This window comes from Phalacrocorax carbo, chromosome 2, assembly GCF_963921805.1.
Source record: "Phalacrocorax carbo chromosome 2, bPhaCar2.1, whole genome shotgun sequence".
Lineage (NCBI taxonomy): Eukaryota > Metazoa > Chordata > Aves > Suliformes > Phalacrocoracidae > Phalacrocorax > Phalacrocorax carbo.
Window position 1 is genome coordinate 148,844,141 of NC_087514.1, and position 27,982 is coordinate 148,872,122.

Here is a 27,982-nt window from a genome sequence, read left to right on the forward strand (position 1 = left end):
GCTCGGTCACCGAGCCGGGCGGAAGCCGGCGCCTATTAGCACTCCTCGCCCCAGTCGTAACCAGCGCTATGACCGGGCGGGGGGTGGCGGGAAACGCACAAACTCCGGTTAGGAAACGGCAACAAAAGAGCCTTCCCGGCGGCGGCAGCAGCGAGGCCGAGCCCCTGCCTCGGCGGAGCCGGGCTTTTGTCTCTCAGGCGAGCCTACCCCACTACCAGGCGGCTCGCTCCCGCCCGCCCTCCCCCCGGTCTACGTAGCCGGAGTCGTTCGCGATCAGACCACCGCGCCCGCCGCCCCGCCCGCCGCCCCTCCCTCCAGCCTCCCGCCCCCCCTTCGCACGAACGCGCTGTTTCGCCCCGACAGCAGCAGCCGGCGCCCGCTGGGGCCGGGACGGCTCTGCCTGTACCCCGCCGCCGTCAATTAGGGCGTCTCGGCCCTGGGGGCCATCGCGCTGCGCCAGCTGCGCCCGCCGCGTGTCCTCGGCCACCTGGGCACCGGCCTCCCCCGCCGCGGCGGGCGGGAGCTGCTGGCTGCGCTCCGGCCCAGGCTCGGCCTGAGGGGGAGCCGCGGGCGCGCCGGGGAGCTTCAGCCAGCGCCCTCCTGAAGGTGTGGGGGTTTGCGCGGTTTAACCGCCTCCCCTGCGCCGGCGACCGCGGTCCCTCCCTGGTCCGGCGCGGTACCTCCTTGTCCGTGGCCTCCGAGTGCGCCTTCCCTTTTCCACCGTCCCGTTACCCCCCTCCCTCGCCCCGGCGAGGTCCCGGGGTCCGCCCCAGCGCCTCACGGTGGCCCCCGCTCTGACAGAAGCAGGACCGGCAAGCGGCCCCAGCCCGCCGAGCCTGGACCGGCAGCGCGACCCCGCGACGGGCAACGCCGGCCCTCACACCGGCCCCCGTCTTACTCGGCGGCCGGCGGGGCTCCGAGCCCTCAGCCCCGCGGCGGCGGTAAGGCGATCCCGGTGCTGGCGGCTCCCGCTGCCTCCGCCGCTGGGGAGCCCGTCCCTGTCCCCTTCCCCCGCCTCCAGGCTGGCGGTTTCTGTTCCCTCCAAAAAAATCCACCCACCTCCTCAGACGACACCGCCAGGGCAGGAACTGACTCCCGGCCGCCTTCCAGGGCACCCGCCCTGCCGCCGGGGAGCGCAGAGCCCCGCCGGGCCCGCGCCCCGCCACTGGCCTCCGCCCGCCAGCACGCCCTGAGGCGGCGGGAGTTGGCGCTGTCTTCTTCCCCCCCCAAGGCGTTTTCGGGGGCCGGAGGGGGGGGTCCACACAGCACTGCTCTCAGTTTTTCCGCCCTAAGTCAGGATTTAGTGCCTCTGCTGCCAGCTCCGACCTGCACCTGGCTTCGTGAGGGCTCCCGCGGCGGGACGGCGGCGGCCACGGCCGCCCTCGGGGGGGTCCAGGCCGAGGGGCTGCGGCCGCCTCTCAGCGTGGGGGGAGGCTCATTTTGTTGTCTCCGGGAAAGTGGTAAACGGAAATATTTTCTGTACTTCACCTATCGTTATCGGAGTGTGTGGGTTTTTTTTCCTTTTCTAGAACGGTGATCTTCAGTGCAGAGGCTGGATAAGTAAGGTGTCTGTGAAAGGGAATGAAGAAAAAGCATTTGTAAGAAATGGTAAAAGTCTTGTGTGAAACGAAAGGTAGTGTCTTGTTTGTGCTTTCAAAACAATAACACTGTTTTGGGTTGGGGGGGGTTGGAGATTATGACACTACTCTGAGTGATCTCTTAAAAGAGGTGACCGGCCTGGCCATCCATCCGCTGCTCACATCGGCAGCAGGTATGAATACTGGTATCCAGAGAACCGAGGAAAGAGCTTACATCCGGTAGTAGGAAGAAAAGTCTCAAGGTCCAAATGCTGATTCTTCTCAACCAAGGTCGTATCTGCGGAGTTTGTAAGGGTGTTACGCTTCAGGCCTGTCGCACTGATTTGGGTGCTTACCAACAATCCTGTGTGCTACCATGGATTTCAGTAGGCATATATACAGTTAAAAACCTGTAGTAGTTTAGTAGTAATTTGAGTTCCTCATAAATTTCTGATGATAAAGGCTACTTTGTGGCTGAACCTGACCTGGACAAGAGATTATATATAGATATTTTAAGTAAGCATACAGCTGTCCAGTTGGCCATCCACAGGATGGTTCTGTCCAGCTCCCTAATCGTTTCTCACTGTTATACAACATTTGGAGATTTATTTGCCATTCAGCCCCTGAGCAAACTTTTAATATAGTCTGGTCCATGGTTGTCAAAAAGTTGAAGAGACCAGAATTAAAATCGCTTGAGATTTTTGAAGGGTGGAAAATGGGAACCGGCGGGGCACTTTTCCTGTTCAGAAGCTGTTATCAAACAGAACCAAGAAGTGTAGTTTTTTGCTCGGCTGCATACTGCTTTCTGCACAGTAGTCATCATGTCAATCTGCAGAACATCACCAAAAATCCGTAATGTATGTAAAATCAGTTCTGTGTATTATTAATAATCACTTTTTCTATAGGAGCCACAGCACTTACTCCAAATCTAAATTAGCATCATAACTAATATCCGTGTAGAAAGTTGTCAGATTTACAAAATGTCTCAGAGAGATTAAACCACAAGTAGTCTCTGAGTGATCGTTTAGTATCTATCAAGTCTCTATTTATATCAGCACAGCTACATCAGTACAGTGGCAAATCTTCCATTTTTACTTTTCTTACTTTGCCAATCAATTTCTGTAGCTTTAGCTTCCAAACTGTAACAGGGAGATGAAAATATCACAGAGGAAAATGTGATCCTAGAATCACAAATTACTTCATAGCCAGGCAGAGGAAATAGATCTTCTTATTAACTCTGCGAAGGTTATATTTGTGTAATTATCAACAGAATATTTACACTAGCAAATCTTTATTAAACTGTGTACTTAATTCTCTTCCTTTTAATTAGCGTTCTATTTTTTTGTGGCAGATGTTTTTCTTTGGGACACTGGGGTGTTTTTAGGACTTTCATGTATAAGGCTATGCTGCTGTAATTTTTCATTCTAAATATGGTATCATAGTTACAACAGAAAAACTTAAAGAAGATGCAAGCTTTCAGAAGCATACTCATTATCTCGGATTCATAACATGGAAGCAAAACCTCGGAGTCCCTTAACCACCCTTGAAAGTGATTTAATAAAAGAGATTGCAAAAGCCGAATTAGGGTAACTGAGAGCTATTTCACTTTCTCACCTTCCAGTCTGAAGGTGTTGACACATATTCACTTAGCAGACAGCTGTAGCAGCTTAAAGTGTTAGCACCATCCTACTGTTTATTATCACTCCTTGCTAAAGAGTATCATCCCCACAGGAGAGCTAGTGCAGACATTTTTGAGCACATCTGAGCCACTTCAGTGCAAAGTCTAGCAGCTGAATTTAAATTGCTGAGGTAGGCAGAGTTAAGCCTGCTCTGCAGTCCAGAGGTGGGGGGGTGCTCAGTTGTTCTGTTCTGCCGGGTCAGTGGTGGCACAACTATGGGGCTCTATCTTCTTAAACTACCACTTAATGAATGAGCATGTGATTTCTTGAGAATATAGAAATTCTAGAGGCTAAATTGTGGGCATCAAAATTTACTTGGCCAGATAGACTGGAGGACTGAAATTCATTACATTAAATATGTTTTAGGTACCTGCTTTCTTCCCACATGGTCCTTAGCACGCACCTCTAGCAGGGCCCAGAGAAATGCCTTTCTCTCCCATGTGTTTAGACATCTAACCTGCACTCAGCCCACTGTGAAGCAACTTACTTCCGAAGCAGTTACATTGTCCTGGGCATCTTGAAGGCCCTCTCTTTTCTAACCACCTGCAGCCCACCATGACAAGTCAGACCTGAGGTGCCACAAGCAGTGAGGAGGCTCAGCCATAGCCAGTCCTAAATGCCCTACCTTTGGGTTAGAGAACAACATGAGTGGAGAGAAACAGAGGTTAAAGTGAGAGCAGGTTCCTTACAGGACTTTTTAGATTAGATTAGTATGGAGTACCTGGGTAGGGTAGATTAGATAGGCAGTAGTGGGAGACAGCAGTAAATCTTGGGTATTTTGTGCTGGAATAAGGAGAAGACTAGAAAGTCTGAAAAGTTAAGTAGGAAAAGGTCCAAGTTTAACAGAGACTGAGTTTGGGGATGAAAGGAAGAGTCAGTAGGAGCAGATAAACCTCTAAACAAGTAGATGTTTGTACTTGCTGATGCTGATGTACCAATGTTTGCTCTCAGAAAATGTCACTTGTAGGAGCTGCTGAGGTTATGATCATTCTAACACTTTCCACCATAGACCCCAACTGCTTAAATCTCATGGTCAGGGCCTGCTTTGAGAGGTTCAGGCTGAACATGAACACCTCTGGAACCTCCTGTTTTGGAGGTAATAATGACTGCTACTGATGCCCTGAAAGTGTTTGTGAGCTGTGCTGTGAGCACGCTGGCTACAGACTTTTCAGCACATGGCCAGAGCACCGATTGGCCTCAGTCTAACAGCTTCTCTACTTTCTCCCAAGGATGTTGACACGTGCCCTGCCTGAGACCAAGTCTTTAGATTCTCCCCAGAATGGGAGCTAGAGAAGTGAATGATGCATGTACTTTTCATTAATTGATATTTCCAAGATATTGCAGCTAGCAGACAGTCCCTTCCTAGACATGTAAAAGCCATGAAATCATGACTAGACCTACACAGTAATAGGACCATTGTCTGCAACTCTATTTGCTTTACAGATTTCTGCACTGAGATTCCTGTGATTCAGTCATGATAGAGCCATCTGTTTCCTGTCCAGCACTAGTACATTATTCACCCTAGACATCACTGGGGGTGGCAGTTTTCTTGGTAACTGTACCACAGTATTCCCCTCTCACTTTATGGACGTTCCTATCACCTACACTCTGGCAACAGAAATAAATGTCATTGCTGCCATGCCTATGTATTGGCTCCCATGTATACGCTGAACTCTGACCAAAGTGTCTCCTTTCTCTTATTTCGATCTTCTATTCACAGGAGATCACGCCTACCTCACTTGGCCCCAGATGCTGATGGTTTTCAAATCTCAGGGCACTGCCAAGGAGAATTGCAGCCAGACCTGCCACTGTGTCCGTAGTAAGACACAATTTTGGCATCCTGAAGCTCGTCGTGCTGTCTTCAGAAGTCACAGGGTGCTAGGCTAATATCCCCTAGAAGTAACACCATTTTAAGTGCATACAGTATTCTGCAGGACTTGGCCCTCAGGGGGAATCTTTGCCTACCTAAAGTTGTAGTGAAAAGGAGGCGTTTGCCTACTGGGAAGCCAAGGAGGATGCTTGCGGTGTGTGGTGGGGTGCACATCTTGGGAGAGTGTTAAGGTGTCATCTATGAGCTGGAACAGTGGCCAGCTTAGGACCACTGATCAGAGACATCTGAAGATTCTATGAACAGAGGTAGAAACAGAAATTAGCAGACCTTGCAAGAGGTAACCATCAAGCCACAAGAAATGAGATAGGACGTGAGAGGACTATACTTCAGACATCTACAGAAGGATTAACCATTAGGAACAAAATTCAGGTGGATAAAGTTAAAAGAAAATGGATATGTTACAAAAAGAAGAATGTATTGAAGGCATGGTAAAAATGGATAGCAGGGGCTCCAATCTGAGATAGGAGGTTGATTGCCAGCAGTACCCATGAATAATAAGATGTGCAGAGCAGGTACAGGGCAAGCCTGTGGGCAAGCCTTGGGTGTGAACAAAGGGGGAATAGAGTCTCCTGTGAGTACTTGGGCACTGAAGCAGAGCAGAGCCTGCATCTCCAGGCATGCTGAACACAGGTGAGGGGGAGAGAAAGGGATTCTCTGTAAGACCAGAAGTGTGTCGCTGGTGACTTTTATGTCCTCAAATATGCTCCAGCACTAAGCTAGCCAGTCTGGTGGGCAATGCAGCCTCTTGCCTTCCCCTGTGATCCTTCCTCTTGGCATAGCTGTTTATTACTTGAGGCAATGGGTCAGCTCGAGTGTGATGTTGCATAAATGCATGGCAGGTCCAGGACCTCAGGTGAAGGCTGTTACTGGGTGTACTCAGTGAAGCTGTGAGGAATATTTCTGGCTATACTCTCAGGACCTGTGTCCTGAGACTGTGGCCACTGAGTAGAGATGTGCATGGGAACTGACCCTTCCATGCAGGCGCTGGCAGGAACTGACTTCCCTGGGCTTATTTCCTATCCTGTACCAGGACAACTCCCCCACCCACTGCTTCAAGAACACCTCAGCATCTTTCCAGTAGCAGTATGAGACCGCAGAACTTATCCACAGGCTGAGTAGTGGCCCTGATGTCCTGACCTGAAACGTGCGTAGAAATGGTCGGGCTGTCTCCTCCCATACCAACTGTGGGATGATGATGGTAGATGGAGGGAGAGGTGCTTTTGGGTCAGCTTTCTCTGAGGCAGGAAACTGGGTCTTGCCTTTCAGTGCTACATGAAGGAGATTATTTTTTTTTTAAATCCAGGCTGTGTGTTGCTGTTTCTTGGCCCTTTATGTTCTCCTTAGAGGCAGAGCGTGTGTGTCTGTGTGCACATGTGTGTGCATACATATGCCTCCAACACCTTTGCAAAGAGGAGGTGTGACATGACCACAATGACAGAGGAGTATGTCTGTACACAGACTAAAATCCCAGGTATAGAAGAGCGGGCAATGAACTGCATACTCTCAAAGTACTTTGTGGGTTTGAGGGTACCAACAGAGAGTAATGTTATAGCTTGGGTGGACGTCTGGGCATCTAGTCCTTATCCTGTTGTGTTTTAAGGAGAAAGGAGCCATTTGGTTTCTGGCATTTGTCTACTTCTGGGAAGCAGCTAGCTACCCTATGGAAACCAATGTCTCAGCTGATGTATCTTCCATTCTTCAGTGGAGTCTTCTCAGCTAACAAAGCTGAGATGTGAAGGGAGAGCTGTCTCTGTCAGGGTGCTGCTCCTCATGCAGTCTGGGTGAAGATGTCCAAGGTGCAAAGAGAAGCCAGGAGCTGACAGCTCCTCCTGGCCAGCATCACCGATCTGTCACCAAACAGAGGGGAAGCTGTGTTCAGGTGAGAGGCTCGTGGTATTTCATTTCCCTTCAGAGCAAGGATGACCAAGCAGAGATGGTGAAAAGTTTCTGATGTCTTGTGAATTCACAGACTAACTTGGTACTTATACACGCTCCCACGTGTGTCTGCGTATTGTCTCTCTGAACTGGACCCAGGAGTGTTTGTGTGAGGCTACCGATGTGCTCCGAGGCAGGCCGATGCATGACTTTTACACTAGTAAGCCTCAGTTGTTCACACCAACCACCCTGCTATTCTGAGTCTGATACATTTTGGTGGGTTTGGGGCATTAGTTCCTGTTGCAGTTCCAACAGCAAGCTTGGTACTCTGTAAAGAAACACGAAATTGTTCAAGCCTGCAGGAATTTACCGTCATCCAGCCAGAGACAAAAGCAATTTCAAGTATAATTCAGTGAACCCAGGGGAATTAGTTGCAGTGTAAAATTTGAGCAAGCAAGATTATGGCTAGGAGGAGCCCAGCAGAACTCATTTTACTATTAACTTGGGTTCCTAGCAATGAAAATCTACTGAAACACTCTGAAATCATAAGCAAAGCAAAACTCCTGTTTTTCATGTTCTGCTGTTGGAAACTGTCGCTGTGGAATAACAACTTGTTTCAGAAAATGCCATGCCTGTTGTTTACAGCAAGATTTCCTAATTTTGTAAAGGTCTAAGGGAAAAAATATCACTCCCATCTTTTCTGCATTCACTTAAACTGTCTACATTCTTTCATTTGTTTTAAATTAGAGGAGCCAGAGTCTAACAGATAAAGTCATCAGCCTCAGTTCTGCTGAGGGTTTATTCACTTTAGGTCAAACAATGTTAACTTGTTTTAGAAAGCCAGCAGGGACTATTAGATGTGCAGCATTTTCCCTCAGAAACCCTCCCCTCCCACACATGTACAGTTTAAAAGAGTTCAACACAATAAATATCCAATCTATTTAAAATTGGCCGTGACAGAAAAGGTTTAAGTGCTTGAATGGCAGAGAAAAGTGAAATGACAATCTGGGTTACCTTAGCTCCTCCACTGAAATAACAGCTCTGCGTTTGGTTCTGTGCTGTAGACTGGGAGGTGATAAATCAGCCCTATTTTGTAAAATGTTTAGTTTAACTACTGAACTGACAGTTTAGGTGGAAGTAGCTGTTGATGAATTGACAACAGTGTTATCACTCTCTCCTTCCTTTATCACATAATCAGCAGCTTGATCCGCTGATTAGTGAAACTGTGTTTTAGTAGCACAGAGGTGCTAACAGCCATCCCCAAAATTCAGGCTACCCATCTTGTATTTCTTCCAGCTATCCACAGCTTCCCTTTAAATGAATGAAGTATGACAGCTTTCTCCTGAGCCCTGCTGTTTAACAAACTTCCCTATAGCTGGGGCTGGATCAAGATAGCTTTCAGGCAATGAGAAACAGCTCAGGAGTAAAAATGGTATGTTTATATCATAGAAACACACCAATTTCATCAGAACCCTCCTTCCTTCCAAAAATGATGTGCTCCACCCAAAGGCAATGTATCAGTTGCTGCTTTCTTATTTTGCCTACCTCATCCAACAAGCTTTTACTTCACTTTGAGCTCATCAGAACCTCACTACCAGATACCCCGTAGAAACCAGGTACTCAGCTCTTACTGGCTTCTAAACCTGACTCCATGTGCTGCTACTTATGCTGACCGACCACTGCTCAGCTCTCTTTTCACTCAAGAGAGACACAGGAGATGCTCTCTGGGACAGCAGGAGCCATCTAAAGGCCAGAAGGTCTCTAAACCTGTAAGCTGATTACTATTTATGGGGACTAGGCTCTGAAAGTGATATTACACTGTTCTGCTGGTTTTTTTTTCCCCCCACTGTTTTCCCACCACCCATCTTCCTGCTCTGGCTTTTAAAAAGTGAGATAAAAAATGGGGAGGCAGTGTCCACGAAAGCATAATATCCCCCACCAAAAAAAATCTGTGAGGCAAGCTGGGTTGTATTTATGTCTGCATGGTATGAATTTTCCAGAAGAGGCTGGATTAGGAATATGTTTGGTATTTTAACAGAGCTAAACTGTCACCATAGCTTCCTGGATTTATACTGTAGTAGAAATATTATAAATTCCCCAGGAAGCTACATTGTACTTTGAGAAAGAATTGTCTATGAATGCTGCTTTCAAGGAGAAGAAAATACTGGATTCAATCTCTTCCAGTGTTTTACAAACCATTTGAACAAATGTGAAATGCTACAGAAGATGCTGGCTGGTCAAAGATAGAGATATTATCTGACAAGTGATTCTGCTCTAGTTTGAGAGACCAACGGAGACAACTGTGGGAATTAGGGACACCTGGGGTTGGGCTCAGGTTCCTAGTGCCTTGTCTGCATGTACAGAAAAACCATGGAAACCCATCCATGTAAATTATTGCAACTAATGAACAGAAATGCTCACTAATTTTCTGTAAACAGGCTATGCTGACTGCCTATGCAAACTGTAGTGTATGAAGTGGAAACATGCTTTTGAACTGACTGAATTGAATTGAATATAACATGTTTCTACTGTGACTAAATTAATTGTTAGCACCCTCCACCAGTTTGTTGCTGTGTGGCAATGGGCTTAGAGTTGCAAACTACACAAAAATCAATCCAGAAATCTGATCAGCCATAACATAATGCCGGGAGAAGTCAAAATGAAAGTAATGAACTAAGGAACAAAGCCACGTTTACAGAATATTTTCAGCCCAGTCTTCTGCTGAGCCACCCTCAGATGTTCATTTCAGAACTGCTTTCCCAGAATAAAGCAGCAGCCAAATATTTTAACTCATTAGATATACTTGAACTCTTTGCTGCAGTACTATGCTGTTTCACATGCACCAGACTCCAAATGGCTCCATGTGGATGCAAAGTATGTCCACACAAAGGTCATTTGCAGGATTAGACCAAAGGGTTACAAAGGATGCGAGGGGAAATAGTCCAAGTTAGTTTAAGTCTCAAGGCGGTCCTTAAGCCCTAAGCAAAATACAAAACAAACTCTGAGCACAGTAATGCAAAGTACTTTTTCCCCAAAGTCTAAGGAAAAGGCTTAATCTTTTTGTTACATTAAGAGTGGTCTTTCCTTTTGATCAGATGGGGATGGGCTGTTAGATTTCAGGACTATACAACTGCCTAAGGTGAGGGACACAAGTATTACACAACTTCTATAAAGGTAATTAGCCTGAATAACTGGGTCTGATTAATATGAAAAAGAAATCTAAAGGGAAAACCCTCCTCCTTGATATGCTTGTTTGCTTTTCATATTCCCAGACCTGCAGGAACAGCTGCAGGAGCAACAGGTTCCATTGCTTTTGTGGTGTGTCAAGCTCCTCTTTTGGAGGCATCCTTAAGTTTTAGAGAAATACTGATGAAAGCCAGACAAAAAGCAAAGATTTGCACCAGTCATCATTTGTGAAACTTCTCTGTTTGCTAAGATTTTTTTTTGCACTGTTGATAGCTTCTATGTTTATTTAATCTCCTTTCCCTTGTTTGTTGCTTTTCTTTTACAAAGAAACAGTTGTTAAAACACTGCCAGCACAACAGTTTTCTTAAAATTCAGTCATATTGCCTTTTGAACTGCATGATACTTCCAAAGCAAAAAAGGGTTAAATAAACAGAGTACTGCAATTTTCTGCATTTCAAAACAGAGGTAAATAACAGCTGTGCAGAGCTCAAGTCCCCTTCCAATAGTTAGCTGCCTTAGCGAAGGGGATGAACTGAGTGGAAACACTGCAGCAGTCATCTTTTGGCTTTTCCTCCTGCAAGATGTTTTCTCACTCCGGCTCAGAGGATTATGCTCTTCTTGATCATGACGATATCGTTCTTACAAGAGCAAAGATGAGGGCAGAGAGTGAGGCACGCTGCTTGGATCACTGGGAAAGGGTGGTCCATGTTAGTGTCTCTTGAAGACAGCTACCTCAGACAGCTGCCTACTTTAGCTACACCTAGAGCCAAATGGTTATTTCACAGACTGCTGGACTATCGAAGTACTGCCCCACCTGTTATGCTACCCTGCACTGAAAGAGGGTATAGAGACAACTGAGCCATCCAGAGGATATGCCTGCTATAGGGAGACTGGCACTTCTGGGCAAGGGAATTGTGCTGCTTCATGGTACCACTCCTTGCAGCATCCTCTGCAGAAGCATTGCTGGAACACCTTAATACTGTCAAATGTGGCACTTGGTGCAGAGCAGACTGATAGATTGCTCTAAACTATGTCGGGGCTCACTTGCCACTGATAGCGGGTCCGGGTAGTAGCAAAATATTTTGGTTCTTCTCCGGTAAATGCCAGATCCTTATTCTTGTAATCTACAGTCTAGACTATTGTAGTCTTTGCTCGTTTTACATTAGCTTCCTCCAAGCCTTTTCAGCCTCTGCTCATGCAATTTCCATTGACTATGCATAAGGTACGTGCAGAACCTAAACGTTCCTTAGCATATTGGCTGGAAATGTTTTAATTAAATGGATCTCATGCTCCCTCTCTCCTTCTGGCTTTTAATGAAAAGGCTTGCTTTTGGTTCCAATTCAGAGCAGGAGCACTCCTGAAATATTGAAAACATTAATGGATTAGCAACGCGAATGCTGGGTAGTCTCTTTCAAAAATATGAATGTCTTACTCGCTTTTAGTTTAGCTCACTGTGAAGATAAGAATGAGGGGCTCTTGTTCCTTGTTTCTTGTTCTTGTAAAGTGTTCCAGCATGGCTGCTGTTGCTAACTCCAGGTACAAGCAAATCCTAACAAATCTGGCTGCAATAGAACTCTCTGCACAAACAGGGAGCCTAATAACACAAGCCCTAACATCCTGAGGCAAAGGAAATTTTCTGCCTGCCTTGTGCTCTCCAAGTGCACTAGACACTGAGGATGGTATTCGTGACACCTGATTTTACCCATCTATAAATTGTTCATTTGATCTGAACTAATCAGCTAGGCTCTCTCAGTAGTCAATGAAGAGCCACAGAAGCTGACCAGACATATTGATACCACTATGAAAGACGGCTTGAATCAACTTTTTGGGGTTCTTACTTCTCTTCACTGACTTCTGGGAGAGCCCAGACTACTGTAACTATAATGGTATATTATTAGCCCATTTCCTTTTTGTCCACCGATGTATTGTGAGAATTACAATAAAAGTAACACGTTATTCCTGTATATAAAAACAGCATCTCTTTGATAAGTTGCAGGGGACAGCTGTGCAATTCTGCTCTATATAACCACACATATACACGTATTAATTATTTCTATGTTAAGAAATAAGTATGACATGAGTTAACAGTAAGGCTTTCATCCAAGTATGTAGGGGGAATTTTATCCTGGTAGCATTGCTGTTAACCAAGTATACTAACTGAGACATTTCAATTACATTAATTAGTTATTCCCTAACTCTTTGGCTTATCACTTCATAAATTGTCATACCATTTTGTGGAGTGAGAGTGGCAGTGTGACTATGCTGCAGGTTCTGTATTACTGGCAGGATTTTTTTACTCTGAGCAAGGCACTAGGATTTGTATTCTGAAAGCTTCTGTAAAAGAAAATACTGATTTTCAGTTTAGTTTCATTCATCATGTTACAAAACTTAGCAGTCTGTCTTTTGTGGGCTATACCAGGAATGGCTGTGACCCTGGAGTCTATATGCCTAGTACATGTCATTTTTATTGACGTAGAAATTGGGTCCATTTAATAGTAACAAAGAATAAAGCAGTGGTGTCCACTGCCATAAGAAATTATTAGAAGATCTGTTTCACAACTGACTTGTGTATAAGTCTAGAGAAAAGTAAAATATTGAGACATGATATAATTGACCTCTACTGAGGTGAAGAGTTAAGCCTCATATACTACATGCCAAATGCATTAAAACTGACTTCAAATCTTGTCTTTTCACAGTATATACTCTCACAAGTGTTGGGGGTTTTTTGTTCATTGAAGATCAGTTCTGAATGTCAGCATTGTAGAAAGATTTTCAGTACACATATTCTTTAAACTATTCTTTAGCAAGGAGTGACTAAATCCTTATCTTGTTCACTGCTGGACAAGGTAGTAGTTGAGACATGTCCCTTTCATGGAAATGGGACTGAATACCAAAGCCTCCTTACAGCAGGTTATTTTTCAGTCCTTGTGTCTATAAAGGCAGCCTTCGGTGTATGACTGAATTGCATGAAACTATAACTTTGTTATCCAAAATTGCCATGTTTATCACAGCCGGGACGTTAATTCAGAAAGCAAATACAGCTCAGGGGTTTAACAGTATGTCTACCGTAAGGCTGAGTGTATGGGAAGGTTTACCAGAGGTCAAAAGTGCAGTTGACTACATTTGTGAATTAAAGGGAAAGGAAGAAGTTTTGGAAAGGAGATGCCAGTGTGATCAAAAATAGACTTAGTTTTGTAAGTGTTAGCAGTGCAGAAACTATGAGTCAGGGACCCATCTAACACAAGCAAAAAGCAATTGGCAGTGAGAAAGGCCTTCAGCAGCCACCATAGTATTTCAAAAGGTGCCAGAATGCATAAGTAGCTGGGTATAACCTCCGTGGATCGCTTGGTAGCAGCTCCTGCAAAGTGCTCTGAAGCCTGTGCATGTCTCACTGTATGTTCTTCTTTATCTACTTGACTTCGGTGTCAAGAAACAGACTCCCATGAGTTCCTGAGTACCAAAATTACAGCTACCCACTTTCTCATTATAGAACCCTCTAGTTCTCCTGTGACAGCATTGGAACAGAGCACTGGGGATGAGTCCTGCAGCCCACCGACTGCCGAGAAGTATGAAGGCAGCGTGAGGACTGAAAGATAATCTGTACTGGATATCAATTGTTATTTCAACATATGCATATGTGAAATAACAAGTATAGTATTGAATATGCTGTTTATTTTCCTGCTTAATTGTAAGAAACCTCCTTTTCACCTTTCTATGAGGTTGACGTCAAAATGCCTCTGTGTCACAGAACCTGCAAAACCCACATTTTCTTTTTTTAAGACACTTCATCTTGATTAGCAGGATTCCCAGTGGTATGTCAATGAAGTCAAACAAACTAAAAAGCCATCTCACACACTCTTGTATTAGCCCGTGGGCAGATCAGGCCTCATTACTCCTTTCACAAAGCTATGTTGGTATGAGCACCCTTATAAAGAGCTGAGGACCTTTGGGATATTAGTAGCATGTTAGATATCCTACCCTATATTCATTACGAACTTCAGAATTTTTAATAATTTTCCTTTTCTGTGGACATGTCCCTACAAATATAGGATCCAATTTCTATTCACCTAACCGGTCATACATGTATCTTGTAATTACAGAATTTGTATTCAGTGAGCAATGCTCACAATGTTTATTTTACCAACTATGTAACTGGATGGAAGGGCATGGCTCCATACTTATTTCAGGCTAAAAGCATGCAAGTGTTTAGCACTGAACCAGAAGAATATCTTTTCCTGTTTTACCTCCAAAGTAGTTCTGTTATGAAGATCTATTCCTAAACTAGCACATAGATGTCACTTAGAGACAGGTTGTAATGGGAAACATTTGCTTTTTGGCTAGATTAGCGCATTTAAATGGATCAATGATGAGATGCAGCTGTAGGGTGGAGGCTCTTTAAAAGCTGCGCTTCTCAGTGCCAAATATAATGAAATACGGATGACTTCCAGCTCACTTATTGTTGATCTTTATATGAGGGGAGATTTTGCAACATGAGTATTTGATACTGTGAAGCAGTACTGAGGAAAATCAAAAAAGATCTACAGTAATTATAAAGCTAAGACATAAAGGGAGGACGCAAAAGCTGAAAAAATACGTAAAGTAAATGTGAAACGAGCTGGAGGCAATCAAAGATGAGTAAGAAATTAGAAATGGTAAAACTCAGCAAAAAAAAGATTAAAGAGGTGGGAAGTGTAACAGATACAAGGACTAATAAGGAAACAATCAGGAAAAGACTGGGTGCGTGCAGAATAACTGTGATAAAAGAAGAAAATTCTTCAGGAATAAACTGTAAAGCTATAAAAATTCAGTAAGAAGGTTAGCCTGATTCTGAACTGATGACTTATCAATGCAGGTAAAATTATTTCTTTTTTTGCTATGCTCTACTCACAACTCCTGGTTTGGAATGTATTACTTACCTAAACTTAGATGCTCAGATACGTAAGAAAAGAACACTCCTGAAATAATTCAGATCAATCTTCTTGCTTCCCAAGTAATTTCCTTTTTCCTTCTATATATCTACCACAGCCATTATCGGTTTATGTACTTTGTCTCTGACTGTAAGATGGGAAACTCTCAGGCACCTTGTGCCTATCCAACACTAGTTCAAAACATATCAAGTCTTTTGCCAGCTGAGAAATGCAACTCACCACATGGAGCTGTTCAGCTGAAGAAGAAAGAATACGCCAAAAAAAAAGCTCCTGACCTGTTGTCCTCGTCTTCAAACTGTAGAAAATTAAAATAGTTCTGGAGATCACAGAAGTCAAATAATTTTTAGCAAATCCTTAAACTTACAGAAATTTCAAAAGAAATCCTCAGAATGTGACACAGTTTGGGTTCAGCTTTCTTCAGCACTTCAACCCGAAAAGATGCATTGCAGTAGAATTCAATTAGTAGGAAAAACATCTGTGCTTGGACAGAAAGAAGAACTGTGGGCTAACGCTGCTAATGGGATAACACGTAGTTTTATGTAACAGAAGGCTTGAAAAATGTACATGGACAAGAATGTCACTTCAACCTTCTCTGAACTTGCCTCATCACGATCATTGCTTTCCCAAGCATTTGCCCAGCTGTGTCAAAGATGTTTTGTTTTGGTTTTTTCTTGAAAAGTCAGTGTAGCTGGACCATGGGGGTTTGCTAAAGGCACAACCATGAATGAATGGTTTTCTTGGCCTGCTGTTTTTGAGAAATGGAAACTTGAATTGTTTATGGGAAACAATATCCTTTTGGAGCCAAATCTTAACTGCATTAACTATACGTGGAGTTGGACCATCTCTCACATGCAGCAGAGAGTGAACCATGACAGCAGAAGCTGTTTCTAGCAAGTAGCTCTCGAAAAATTAGTGGGCTGTCTATGGCAGTCCCCGTTTCAGCAAGGCTGCATAAAGCATTTTGCAATTTAAATTGCTTCAGCTCTGCCATCTAGGGGAGCTCAGCCCAGCAGGGTATGTGGTAGAGGAAATAACGAGGAATCGGTCCAAAACAAAGAAGCATTTTGGCAGAAAAATCCTATGACAGTCCCCAACCAGGTCTGCAATATGGGGAGGAGGAGGGCCCGTGGGGGACTCCTCTGGTTATGCTAGCAGGCTTGAGCTGTAACATTACCACAACACAGAAAAATTATCAGTTAGAGTCACATTAGCATTTCAACCTGACCATAATGAGGAGAACATAGTGCAGCTGCAGATTTGGCAGTCCTGCGTGAAGAGACCCTAAACAAGGCATGGTATTCATTTCCAGAATAAGAGGAACTGAGACTTAAACCATCTTTTGAAACCATCTACTTCATCCCCTTCCAATTCCAACTGGGTTGCTCCCAGCCCTCTGTTTTTTAGTGATTTGTCTAGTCTAATTTTAAATGACTCAAGAGATGGAGTTTCCACCACTTCCCGTGGGAAATCAGTCCATGGTCTGATAGACACAGCCAGGATATTTTCCTGATGTTCAACCTTCAGTGGTTTTCCTTTGTTCAGTTTAATCTCATTACTCCCAGTTATTCCCCGTTGGTCAGTGCTAAGCGCTCAGCCCCTCTCTTCTGTGCTTACACCTTCGCAGTTGGGTACAGTTGTCTTTAGAAAAATCTGGTAGGTTTGATTATATATTATTCACCTCTCGAAATGCAGAGATAAAACAAAAAAAATACGAGCAAAGGATAGTACAAGTTAGCCTTAGAGATATTTTCAAGACTTAATCTACTTCCATTCACCAAACCTATCTGAGAACTGCTCACGTTTTTAGGATACAGTGACTCGTGAGCCCACACAAACCTACAACCTCTTTCCTGCCTGTGACAGAACTATGGGAGCATGTTATACCAGGTGGGAGTAACGGATGTGGGAAACCAAAGTCAGGTTTCTATAATAAGAGGACGCACAAGCTAAAGAGTTTCAAGAAAATGTGTTTAGTGGAGTGGCATTAAAAAAGATTACCGAAAATATCTCAATGTGGGTGCTGCACTAACCCAGCTTAGGAAATACCAGACAGTAGCGTGGCAATTAATGCCGGAGAGACGAGTCAAAATTTTCACTTGGAAAGAGTATGACAAATCTGAAGTAGAAAGGTTGGTGAATCACAAGCAAGGAGAAAGCTGCTGAAATGGTATTTATAATGAGATCCTTCAGAAGCAAAGTACAGAGAGGGAAGAAAAGGTGTTGAAAACAGCTATTTTTTGAATTTGCAGAAAATGCTGAAAAGAGAACAAGAATCCCTTAACACCTTATAAGAAAGATTAAAGACATGGAAGCTGAAATCATGAAGAGTAACCTGAGTAAATCTCTTGAAAGTAGGAGACACATCAGAGGAAGGAGCAGTAGTTTTAGCTGGAAATAAATCAATAGAGGCTTTTGTGGGACCCTTAAGAGATAACTGGTCTTTCCGGAAGCTCAGGCTGAAATACTGCATCAATAGAACAGTCTGTTCCTTGTTAGCCTTCATTGTAAGGAAGCTGCGGAGAGCGATGCACTATTCCTTCTCCTTCCCTGATGAGCTCCTGTCTTTAAAATACCTGAGTTCTATAAGTAACAGTTTAAAATGTTTTTTTAAATTATAGTTTAAAATTAGAATGAAAGACTCATCTTACCTCCAGTTCTGAACTTTATGGAAGTCATGAACTAAGCACCCTGATTCAGTGGAGCACAGGTGGCAGAAGACAAAGCAGGGAAGGTCTAGGTCAGAACTGAAGAATAAAACTATGAGCCATGACTGTAGATGTGCAGCTCAAGGAGCAGAGCCACAGCAAGGAGGAGAGAGCACCCAGATGGGCAACCCGGGTCAAGGACAGGTTTCTTAAGGAGGGAGAGACTAAAGTATCCTCGGGAAGCATTGCTCCTTACACCTGCAAGTACGCTCTTTCCTCTTTCACAGTGAATCCACCTAGGAGGCAGCAAGACAACATCACTTTTATCAGGGATAATGACTGTAACTCAGTGGCACTGACGTTATCAAGAGCTGCTCAGATAGCATGTGCACAAGCTCCGGGCTCTTGTCCTTTGCACACAATGCAAACATAAAGATCATTCAGATACTAAGTAGGACAAAAAAGCAGTTGTTATGGGCTCAGGCATGGCTACTCCCAGGACACTGCATTGCCTTCCAGCCTGTCTGGATGGCAGCGAGGTGCGGAAGAAGATTCTCTGGCCTATCTTCATGAGCTAAGTATAAAGTTGTTGTTGCTGTTGTTGTTACGTGATGGGCTAGTGATGGAAACTGGATGAACTCATCTGAAGACAGCAGAATTGCCTTTCAACTAGCTCAATTCAGATAACACCAAATAGAGAGACAGACCCTAGCCGGAGACCTCCAAGCCAGGAGACATATTTTAAAATGTGTAAGACATTAAGATTTTTAATTTTAGATGTCTAAACCTGATATAACCTCTTGTTGTAGATAACTTTTTGTAATATAAGTTTAAAAAATAATTTTCTCTGTGACCTCCTGCTTTATTTCCTCATACATTTTTTCTAATTGGACAGATTGTAAGGTTTAACATGGTACATTTTCTGTTTAACTTCCTACAGCCTAGAGCAAGCTGAAGCGCCTGGTGGCTGGCCAGGGTTGCCATCACTCCAAGTTCTCAGGCAAGAGTGAAGAAAGGCTGCAAAATGGAAAATAGGATCTCAGGTTGAACTGTTTGAAAAAGAAAATAAATATGCAGTTATGCTGATAGATGAGACACTGACTTAGGAGTTGTCAGGCTATGTCATTTTTATTTCATCTGGAAACTAATAATACAAATATAAAAATATCATATAGGCCAAAATCTAGCGATCTTTTTTAATTCTGCATTTTGCAGTGACTCCACCTAAGCCATTTGTCTAGATAATATTTGGCTGGGCTGTAGTCGTGTGGTGTGCAATTTCACTTAGTTATCCATTTTAAGGATCAGCCTTCGACTCAAAAAGGTAAGAGAAATGTCAGGACAGAAAGCAAGAATCTGTGATTCACAAGATGTCACATGCTTCGGTTTCTTGACTGAAATTTCTGAAATGAGAACCACCTGCTCCTGGTAATAATGCAGCATCTCTTATTGGAAAGTCAAACAGCTATTTCAGTAGAGTCTGGGGGAAAAAAAAGCTACAAGAAAGAAATTCTGCCAGGAGCTTCAGCGGCAGTCCTTTGAGACCAGAAAGGAAGTACAGCAGATCCTTCGGAGTCTGAGAGCCCAGCAGAAGGTTGCTAGTTCCAGCAAAATTAAGACAGAGCAGAATTAAAAATACAAGAAAAGATGAAGCTAGACAGTAAATGAAATGCAGTGAGGGACAAAGGAGATGGTATTAGGAAGAGGCCAAGGTGCAGCAAGCGGAGTGCAGTCCAGCAGCTGATCTACTGGGCAAGACGCTGAGTAGCTAAACCCCAGCACAACTGGCCAGTGCTGTGACGGGGTGTCCCCTCAAGATGCAGCTGTTGAATAGGACACTTTGCCCAGTGCAGTGCCACTGCTGGATATGAAAAAACATTAATACTACAGCTCCTGCAGCCCTTTGTTTTCAGTTGTTGTGGCACACTCCCTAATAGCTTGAAAGTAGAGCTGATAGGTATCTCTAAAATCAGGGCTGTAACTTCTCGATTTTCAAAACAGAAAATCTAAGACTGTATGCTTGCCCACATCACATGTTGTGAAAGCCAGCTTAGAAATGTCTGCAAAGGGCCAGCTTGTAGCACTCTTATCTAAAGTAGCACTTTGCTCTTGGATGTCACTACACTTGGCTGTCTGCTCGACTAGATGAACTTCCACGGTTTTCAAGAGCAATGTGAAAATATGAGTAATAGAAGGGAAGATGATATTCAGAAAGAAGAAGAGGAGTAGAATCTGGCCTCGAGCAATAAGCAATATTTGGGTGGGAGGTGCTGAAAGCATATAACTGCTGCTTTTGATTTTGATTGCAATGGAATTTAAAGGAATTGTAATTAATATGACATGAAAGCTCAGATGGAGGGGCCTGGCATAAACCAAGCCTGTGGTTAGTTTAAACATCTATCACACTGATCTCTTGTAAATCAGGGTCAGAAAACAATGAGAGGGCAGGCGAGTGTTTGTGCTGTTGTTTGCTGACTGGCTGTTCAAAGGAATGCTGGAAGAATATGCCAAGAATCTGGCTTAGTCAGGAAAAAAAATGTTCTTGTTTTTTAAAAGACTGACAGATCTCTAGAGACAAAGAGGAGCGAGCTGGTGCACAGGTGAAGGCTAAAACCAGAAGCAGGACTTCTAGAAGTTTCTCCAGGTGTTGCAAATAATTAAAAATAGTAGGAGAGGCAGGAGGCATCAGAATGTAATCCTGCATTACTCTGCGCCTATGTACGAAACAAGTACCTAGGGCAGGAGCAAGGTGGGGGTTACGGCACCTCGGCACCACGTAAGGCTTGTGCAGGAGCCTGCCCAGTTCAGAGAGTCAGGGAAAGCAATCCCAGGGTTGCTGGGGTAACTGTTGATTGCAATGCACTAGGAAAAGCAGATGAGCAACCTCTGGCATTGCCACAAAAATCTAGGCCAGGAACTAAGATGAGGCCCGGTATATATTTTATGCTATTGTCATGGCCAGAGGGGATCAAATGGTAAAGGATATTCCTCTAAAGCTAGTTGTTCTCACTTTAAGGCTGCCTTATTGTGCCATAAAATGTCACTGGAGCAAAAGAAAGCAATTTCCTGGTTGCTGAAATAATTCAGCATTTAAATGGGAGCACGGCGATGCGCTATCAACACACACAAGATGTATCGGAAAAGGCAAGGGGGCCTGCTGTGGGAAGCACAAAGAAGAGTAAAAAGAAACTTAATTTGGATGAACAATCTCGATGCCACCTTTGAAACACACTAGTTGGAAGGAGGGAAAGTAAGCATCCTTAGTTAAAACCCAACATGTGCAGGGTTTTAACTGTAATTTCAAAAGTCAGTAAGGTAGAGCTAACAAAGTACACTCAATAGGCAGTCACAGAATCACAGAATGACAGAATCGCAGGTTGGAAGGGACCTCAGGGATCAAGCAGGAATCCTGTGACTGACTTAAAATGCTGAACACACGAGTTTTGGTAGAGCTCTGGAAAATAACTGAGAATATGGGAAGTAGAAAAATACCTTTTAGCTGAGAATTTATTACAAACAAGGATAAAAATACTGATTTTTATTTTAAGTTGGTTTTCTATGTCCACATTCCTCCTAACAATCATCATTACAGGAATATTATACATAAATAAGAACTACTCTTTATCTTTCACAAAACAGTTAATGCAGACAGTGAAACATGAATGCCTAATTGCATATTTTAAAACTGACTTTTAGAGCAATTTTGGTATGATGATTTTGTGTTGAGTTAACTCAGAAGAGTGATGGCAACTTTGCAGGATTTTTCACCTTAGATGAAACTATGGACAAAAGATCAAATCATAAATGCTTGTTTTCCTGGAATGGCTAATTAGAAGACCTTTGACTATATGCTGGCAAGGGGCTTTTGCAAAGTGTGTGAGGGCAGAGGAAAAATTTTTACAAGCCCCAAACCATCCAAACCCTAAATTCTTAAATAACTTCATAAGTTTGTAGCTCTCTATTAGCTGCTAGTTATGTTATGGATAAATACAGTACTAGCTACTGGGTCACTACATTTCCCTAAATATCAAAACTCTCCAAAGGAGTGAAAGCAGCAGCTCCTTTCAACAGCAGCAGAAGACATTAGCCAGGCCTTGTTACTGTAGCGTTTCAAGTATCTTGGCACTATAATTTTGATTAAACCTACACATGGAAATCACCTACTTCCTTGATTTTCAAAATACTTCCCACCCACCCAATTATTTCAGTTGGAGCCATGGGCTGGCAAGGGAATTGTAAGTCAGGAATGGTATTTTTGGACTGTAAAACACACATTTATAGAGCAGTCTGGGGGCAAGAGTGAGAGCCAGCAGAGGATGAGAAAAACTGGTTGTGGAAACAAGCTGAGTAAAGATAGCAGCAGTCAGGGAGGGCAGCACAAACCCTGGGAGAAAGGCAGGGATGTTTAAAGAAGTTAACTTGATGACATTTTTTTATTTAGAGCTTTTTCTCGGTGAAAAGCTAACTCCTACACCCCTACAATTTTAAACTGTGATCCCATCTGCTCAAACATTGAAAGCTGAACTTGGAAAATACCAGGAGACCTTGGCAGGATGCTGGAGATGACATTAGTAGCTGCGTCGCTGTCTCTTTTCCGCCACAAGAGCCTCCCAGTCCTGCGGGAGCACAGTGCTCCCAGCGAGGTGCTTGGGCTGCTGTGTAAACCAGAGACTATGATAGTCTGTCTCATCCTCCCAGCCCTTCCAAAAATGGCAGGATAAAACACCACTATCCATGCCCTGGTTCAACCCAAGTCTGTTACTCCATAGGCTTAGCTGATTCCTACTACTTTGTGGCCACTCCTGCAATACATATAATAATTTTACATGGTTTAGTGCTTTGGCTGGGGAAGGGTTTCTCTTAGCAAATTAAGGTGTATGATGCAGAGGTTCTGTCTGCTCTGTCAGGATAATGGCTGCGTTCAGACATGGATGAAACTATGGCTTTAGGCAGACCAGGTTTGGCCCTGAGGAGCCTCAGGGAAGAAAGCTCTGGCGTTTATGAGCAGGTGAGCTGCAAAGCAGAAAAAAAGCAGATGTGCTCTCTGTTGCTTGTTATGACTCATAAACAAGACTTTATATTCTATTCTTTCTTTCTTACTAGAATGCGACTTGTAAGTATTTATTATGAACTTTGGAAAGTCTATGTAATGATGGCTGAGAACAGCTATGATGTCCCTTTCTCTCCTCAGGTACTGAAGATTTACCTCAACAGCCATGACTCCATATTGGTGAATGAGTGTTTGGTAAGCCTTACCACAAACTGCACAACCGCATTTCCACGCTATTTAGTAACGCATTAAATGTTGTACCGAAATTTTAAATTCTCATAGTTAATAATAGTACAAGCATTCCCATTTTTAGGCTGATGCCGTTATACTAAGGGACGCTAAAGGACTGCTTGGAATAACATTCACATTGAAAATTATACTATTTTCATGTGTACACCTATACTAACTAAAAACTGTGGCTCTGATCCTGCTAAGACTCAGTAGGGACTTAACTCGGGGTGTGTGAGCAGTTGTGTTCTGTTGGTCTGTGTTTCTCTGTAGGAATGGGGCCCGTACGCTGTGACGTTAGTTTGCTATTCAAATACAGAGAACACACACTCCTTCTTCTTAAGTAGCTTTGTATACAGCTTTCACAACCTATTTTGACTTCACAAAATGCTGTTGTCCTTCTGCATAAAATAATTTACGTCTCAGAGACTGCTGAAGTTGAGACAGTCTAAACACAGTTTAAGGGATGGAAAATAACACCAGTAAGTCTGTGCCCGACCAAAGACTTCAGATCTGCCTGGGGCAGTGCCATGACGTGCCTCGACTTCCTTCTTCCCTTCTGCACAGGAAACATGTTCTTATATTTGACTCTTTTTCTATAAATAAACGGAACATAATCAGGAAAACACTTGCTAGCTTTGGATTCCAGCTTGTGACCTGTGTGGGGAAAATATCGAAGTATTTTGAGGCATATTTTGGCTAGGCTGCTGCAGGATACAGCTGAGGCCTGGCAGAATCAACTGTGTGCCAGGCCTGACCTGGATAAACCCTATTCTGTGTTTGTCTGAGTACTGGAGCTAGAAATACTGCAGCAAAGTGGGATGTTTGTTGTGCTGATTTGCGTCTCAATAGCTGGATTCCTCCCCCAGCTGCAGCTGCTGCCTAAGCTCCTGGAGCAAACAAAACCCTGTTGGGCCATGGTGGTGGCACAAGGAGTCTCTCTCCATGCCTCGCAAGCCAGCCGGCTTCTCCACTCTGATACTTTGGGACACAAACCAGAGATTTTTTTCCCTCTTAAATTATGAATTTGCTACTTTTCTTAAAATCTCCCATGAAAGACCAGTAACTGCCACGGAGAGTGTCTCAGCAGTTCGTGGGGTTTGTTTTCCCTAAGGGTTGCGAACTCACCAGTGTTTGTGCCATGTCTCCAGATCATCCTTCACCTTGCTCCCAGCACCTGCTGAGCTTGTAAATTGTTTTCTGCCCAACAAGGAATAAGAGGAATTTGGAGAATTGGAAATAAAGATCTAAGGAATAGGCTAAAGCCTGAGATGGGAAGACCTAAAAACCTCAGGAAATAAGAGAGACTATTAGTAACACTGAGATCTATTCAGATGGAATAACATAGGTGTCTAATGTGGTTGATTAAATTTAAGACCCAGAGAGACTCAAATTGATTTTCCAGAGCTGAGACTGCCTCATACACAGCGTAGGCAAAATAGTACTGGAAGCTTAAATTGGGTGTTTGTAGTTAAAAGCTTGAATGCAGCTAATAGCATCATATTATTATGTGAAATGCCTTCTGGAGGAAGATAAACATTTTCAGTTTCTTATGGTTTTCTTTCCCGTATGGCATAAATGGGCCAAGGACCAAACTGGCTCTCAACAGAAAGTCTTTCGTCTCCACACTCATTCAGCAGGTCATATTTAACTGATTTCAATATTCTTCCTGTACACTCACTGATGGATCCATTCCAATCAATACTCTACATTTAAAGTTGTTAATGACACTTCATTTTTTACCTTCCTTGACTCTTCTGCTGCTCATGCTACTGTTGAATATTCCTTTGTATCTGGTCTGTTCTTTGTCTCTCCGTGCTACTGTTTATGCTGAACCATTATTTCCAAAAGCTGAATTTTGAGCACTTACTTACACCTCATTCCAAATTTCCCAAGAAAAAGCAGAAACACTACTACAATAATTCTCATGAAAAAAATAAACAGATAAAACAATTAAACGACATGCATGATTCAGAAAGAAAAAGTTATATTCTTGCCCATGTCAAAAAAATGACACACTTACTTACACAACACCCACCTGAGCAGTGCAGTTGACACGCCAAGGGGATGGGGTGTCATCCAGAGGCACCTGGACAAGCTCAAGAAGTGGGCCCATGTGCACCTCACGAGGTTCCAACATGGCCAAGTGCAGAGTCCTGCACCTGGGTCGGGGCAGCCCAATGTATCGATACAGGCTGGGGGATGAAGGGATTGAGAGCAGCCCTGTGGAGAAGGACTTGGGGGTACTGGTGGACAAAAAGCTGGACATGAGCCAACAATGTGTGCTTGCAGCCTGTAAGGCCAACCATATCCTGGGCTGCATCAAAAGCAGCGTGGCCAGCAGGGCGAGGGAGGTGACTCTGCCCCTCTGCTCTGCTCTGGTGAGACCCCACCTGGAGTGCTGCATCCAGCTCTGCAGCCCCCAACACAGAACGGACATGGACCTGTTGGAGCAGGTCCACAGGAGGCCACAAAAATGATCCGAGGGCTGGAGCACCTCTTCTATGAAGACAGGCTGAGAGAGTTGGGGTTGTTCAGCCTGGAGAAGAGAGGGCTGCGGGGAGTCCTTATTGTGGCCTTCCAGTACTTAAATGGGAACTATAGGAGGGATGGGGGCAACCTTTTTAGCAAGACCTGTTGTGACAGGACAAGGGGAAATGGTTTTAAACTAAAGGAGGGTAGATTTAGTCTGGATATAAGGAAACAATTTTTTACAACAAGGGTGGTGACACACTGGCACAGGTTGCCCAGCGAGGTGGTAGATGCCCCATCCCTGGAAACATTCAAGGCCAGGTAGGATGGGGCTCTGAGCAGCCTGATCTATTTGAAGATGTCCCTGCTCACTGCAGGGGGGTTGAACAAGGTGACCTCTAAAGGTCCCTTCCAACCTAAACCATTCTATGGTTCTATGATTCTACGATTCTGCTTGCCTCTCCTTTTTATTCTGGTACCTCCTGTTTTCATTCCAAGTTATATTATTGCATGTTTTCCCAGTCTATCCAGATTAGTCAGGAAACATATTTTCTAAGGTACATAACCACTGAAGGGTGCAGCTAGGCACCCGCCAAGCAGGTGAAATCCCATAAAATTTTCTTGGATGCTTGAGCACCCTGAATGTTTCAGAACAAGGGATTATCTTTCCTGGAAAAAAACAGACGTTTGTGAGTGTCATTAAAAACTACAGGACTGGCAAGAATTTGGTTAAAAGACGCCAGGATAGAACACAACATAAAAATAGGGTGTAACTGGGGAAAAGCAATCTGAAGAAAAGAGATTAATACCTCTAATAGTTTAGGAAAATGGAAAATTACTGAGAAAAGGCACTTCAAGATAACTCTGGTTTTTGGCATTGCTTCCAAAACATCTTAGCTAAATTCCAATGTTTTTCTATGCAAATTCAATAGCTATGAAGGCATAACATATATCTTCCAGCAATAGAGTTGTCCCTTGTATAACCTCATGACTTAACAGTGCTGACAAATGTACAAAGCTTTACTAACAGTAGGACCAATGGCTTTTGGAATGTGTAGTAATGATTTAATATAATGACATTTTGTGTCATGATTAGAAAGAGGATTTTCTTACCATTCTCAGAGATGCAATCGTGCAGGTCTAAGAGAGACTGCTAGATCGCAACACCACAAGTCATTTTTTTGTCTTTCTGCTACAGAAAAAAGGGGAAATCTTTCATGCCACTCCTGAAACAAACTAAAGGTCAGCCTTTGAATGGTATCCAAACCTTTTTCTCTCATAGTATTACAAGTAAATTGCTGTACTGCAAACTCCAGTAGTTGGTCGGTAGTTCATTGCTCCATGCAGCAGCAGAAGGAACAAGGCATGACAGCAAAGTATTTAACTAATTGAGTCTAAGTTTCTGCAGATTTAGAACCACTTTGTGTTCCAGAAAAACCACTGGCAACAGTGAAAAGTTCAGCTGTAGATACACGTGTTCCTGTGAAGGTACAAAGAAACCAAGTCCTAGTTTATCGACAGAAAGGAAGGTAGTGTTGGCCAGCACTTCGTGACAGAGCACAAGTAAGTATCTGAACTACAGCTGACAACCTTCAAGGGCCTTACAAAGCCTCACCCAGAACCGATGTCTCCTTTTTCCCTTCTAAAAGGTATTGGGTGTTCTCCATGTTTTGTGCAAAATAGATGACAACCTTTCTTCAATGTTAGCGCTCCCTTCTCTATTTTGGTTACCTTCCCCCTCTTGTAATTTATAGTAAGTGCAGAATATTGCTCTTTCTTAACAGAGAATTATCCTTTTAGCACCGCAAAATAATCCCACAGCATAGTTTATGGCTTGTGGTCAATCTTTTCTAGCTGGCCACGTGTTGTTGCGATGGTCCTCACTGCTCCGAACAGCCCTGGCAAACGCAGCAGTCATTCCCTGGTGGTACAAACACTATTAGTTCGGGTACTGAGACAGCCGGAGGTGGCTGACTTCCTGGAGGAAGGTATACAGCATTAAATGGATAACTGTGAAAGGTGTGTGACATTGGGGTGAAAGCTTTTGTTATCCCCCCACTTCAGTTTTGTTGAAAGGACGGGTGAAGTACCTGACACACTGCTTCTCTCACCTGCGAGGTTTCAAATGGGGACGCTGAAACAAGCACAGAGGGAGGCCAACGCTCGCTCGCTAGGTATCTTGAGTTCTCTGCTGAGCGCGGCCAGAGCTAACTTTTGGAAGACTGACCTGAGGTATCCCACGCCTACATTAACTTGCATGTGTTAAATTCCTCCCTCCAATCTAAGGAGAAAAAGAATTGGAAATACCTTTCACAGTACACTTAGGTATTGCATTCACCTCAGATCTTTATAGGTAGGCTATCAGTTTTTGGAAAACATTTTAAAAAGGGCAAGGATCCCTCTGTCTCTTGTAAAGTTTTTCTTTTGAGATTCTCATTTTTAACTGAAACT

At 43.7% G+C, this 27,982-nt stretch overlaps 1 protein-coding gene and 1 long non-coding RNA gene across 3 annotated transcripts in view; one reads left to right on the plus strand and one right to left on the minus strand.

The window, feature by feature from the left end:
* Positions 1–1,170, minus strand: part of ARHGAP21 (Rho GTPase activating protein 21) — a 127,018-nt gene extending 125,848 nt beyond the window's left edge. The window contains exon 1 of one of the 2 annotated variants that reach the window (XM_064444792.1): positions 1,060–1,170. The gene's annotated coding sequence lies outside the window, so the exon portion shown is untranslated. Of the gene's footprint in view, positions 1–898; positions 972–1,059 lie in introns of those variants that run through there. The other variant, XM_064444793.1, reaches the window with a different exon arrangement.
* Positions 133–27,643, plus strand: LOC135312110 (uncharacterized). The gene is made up of 5 exons (XR_010371768.1): positions 133–606; positions 1,530–1,633; positions 22,973–23,026; positions 26,964–27,094; positions 27,386–27,643. It is a non-coding gene; the product is annotated as an uncharacterized LOC135312110 (long non-coding RNA).
* The last annotated feature ends 339 nt before the right edge of the window (positions 27,644–27,982 follow it).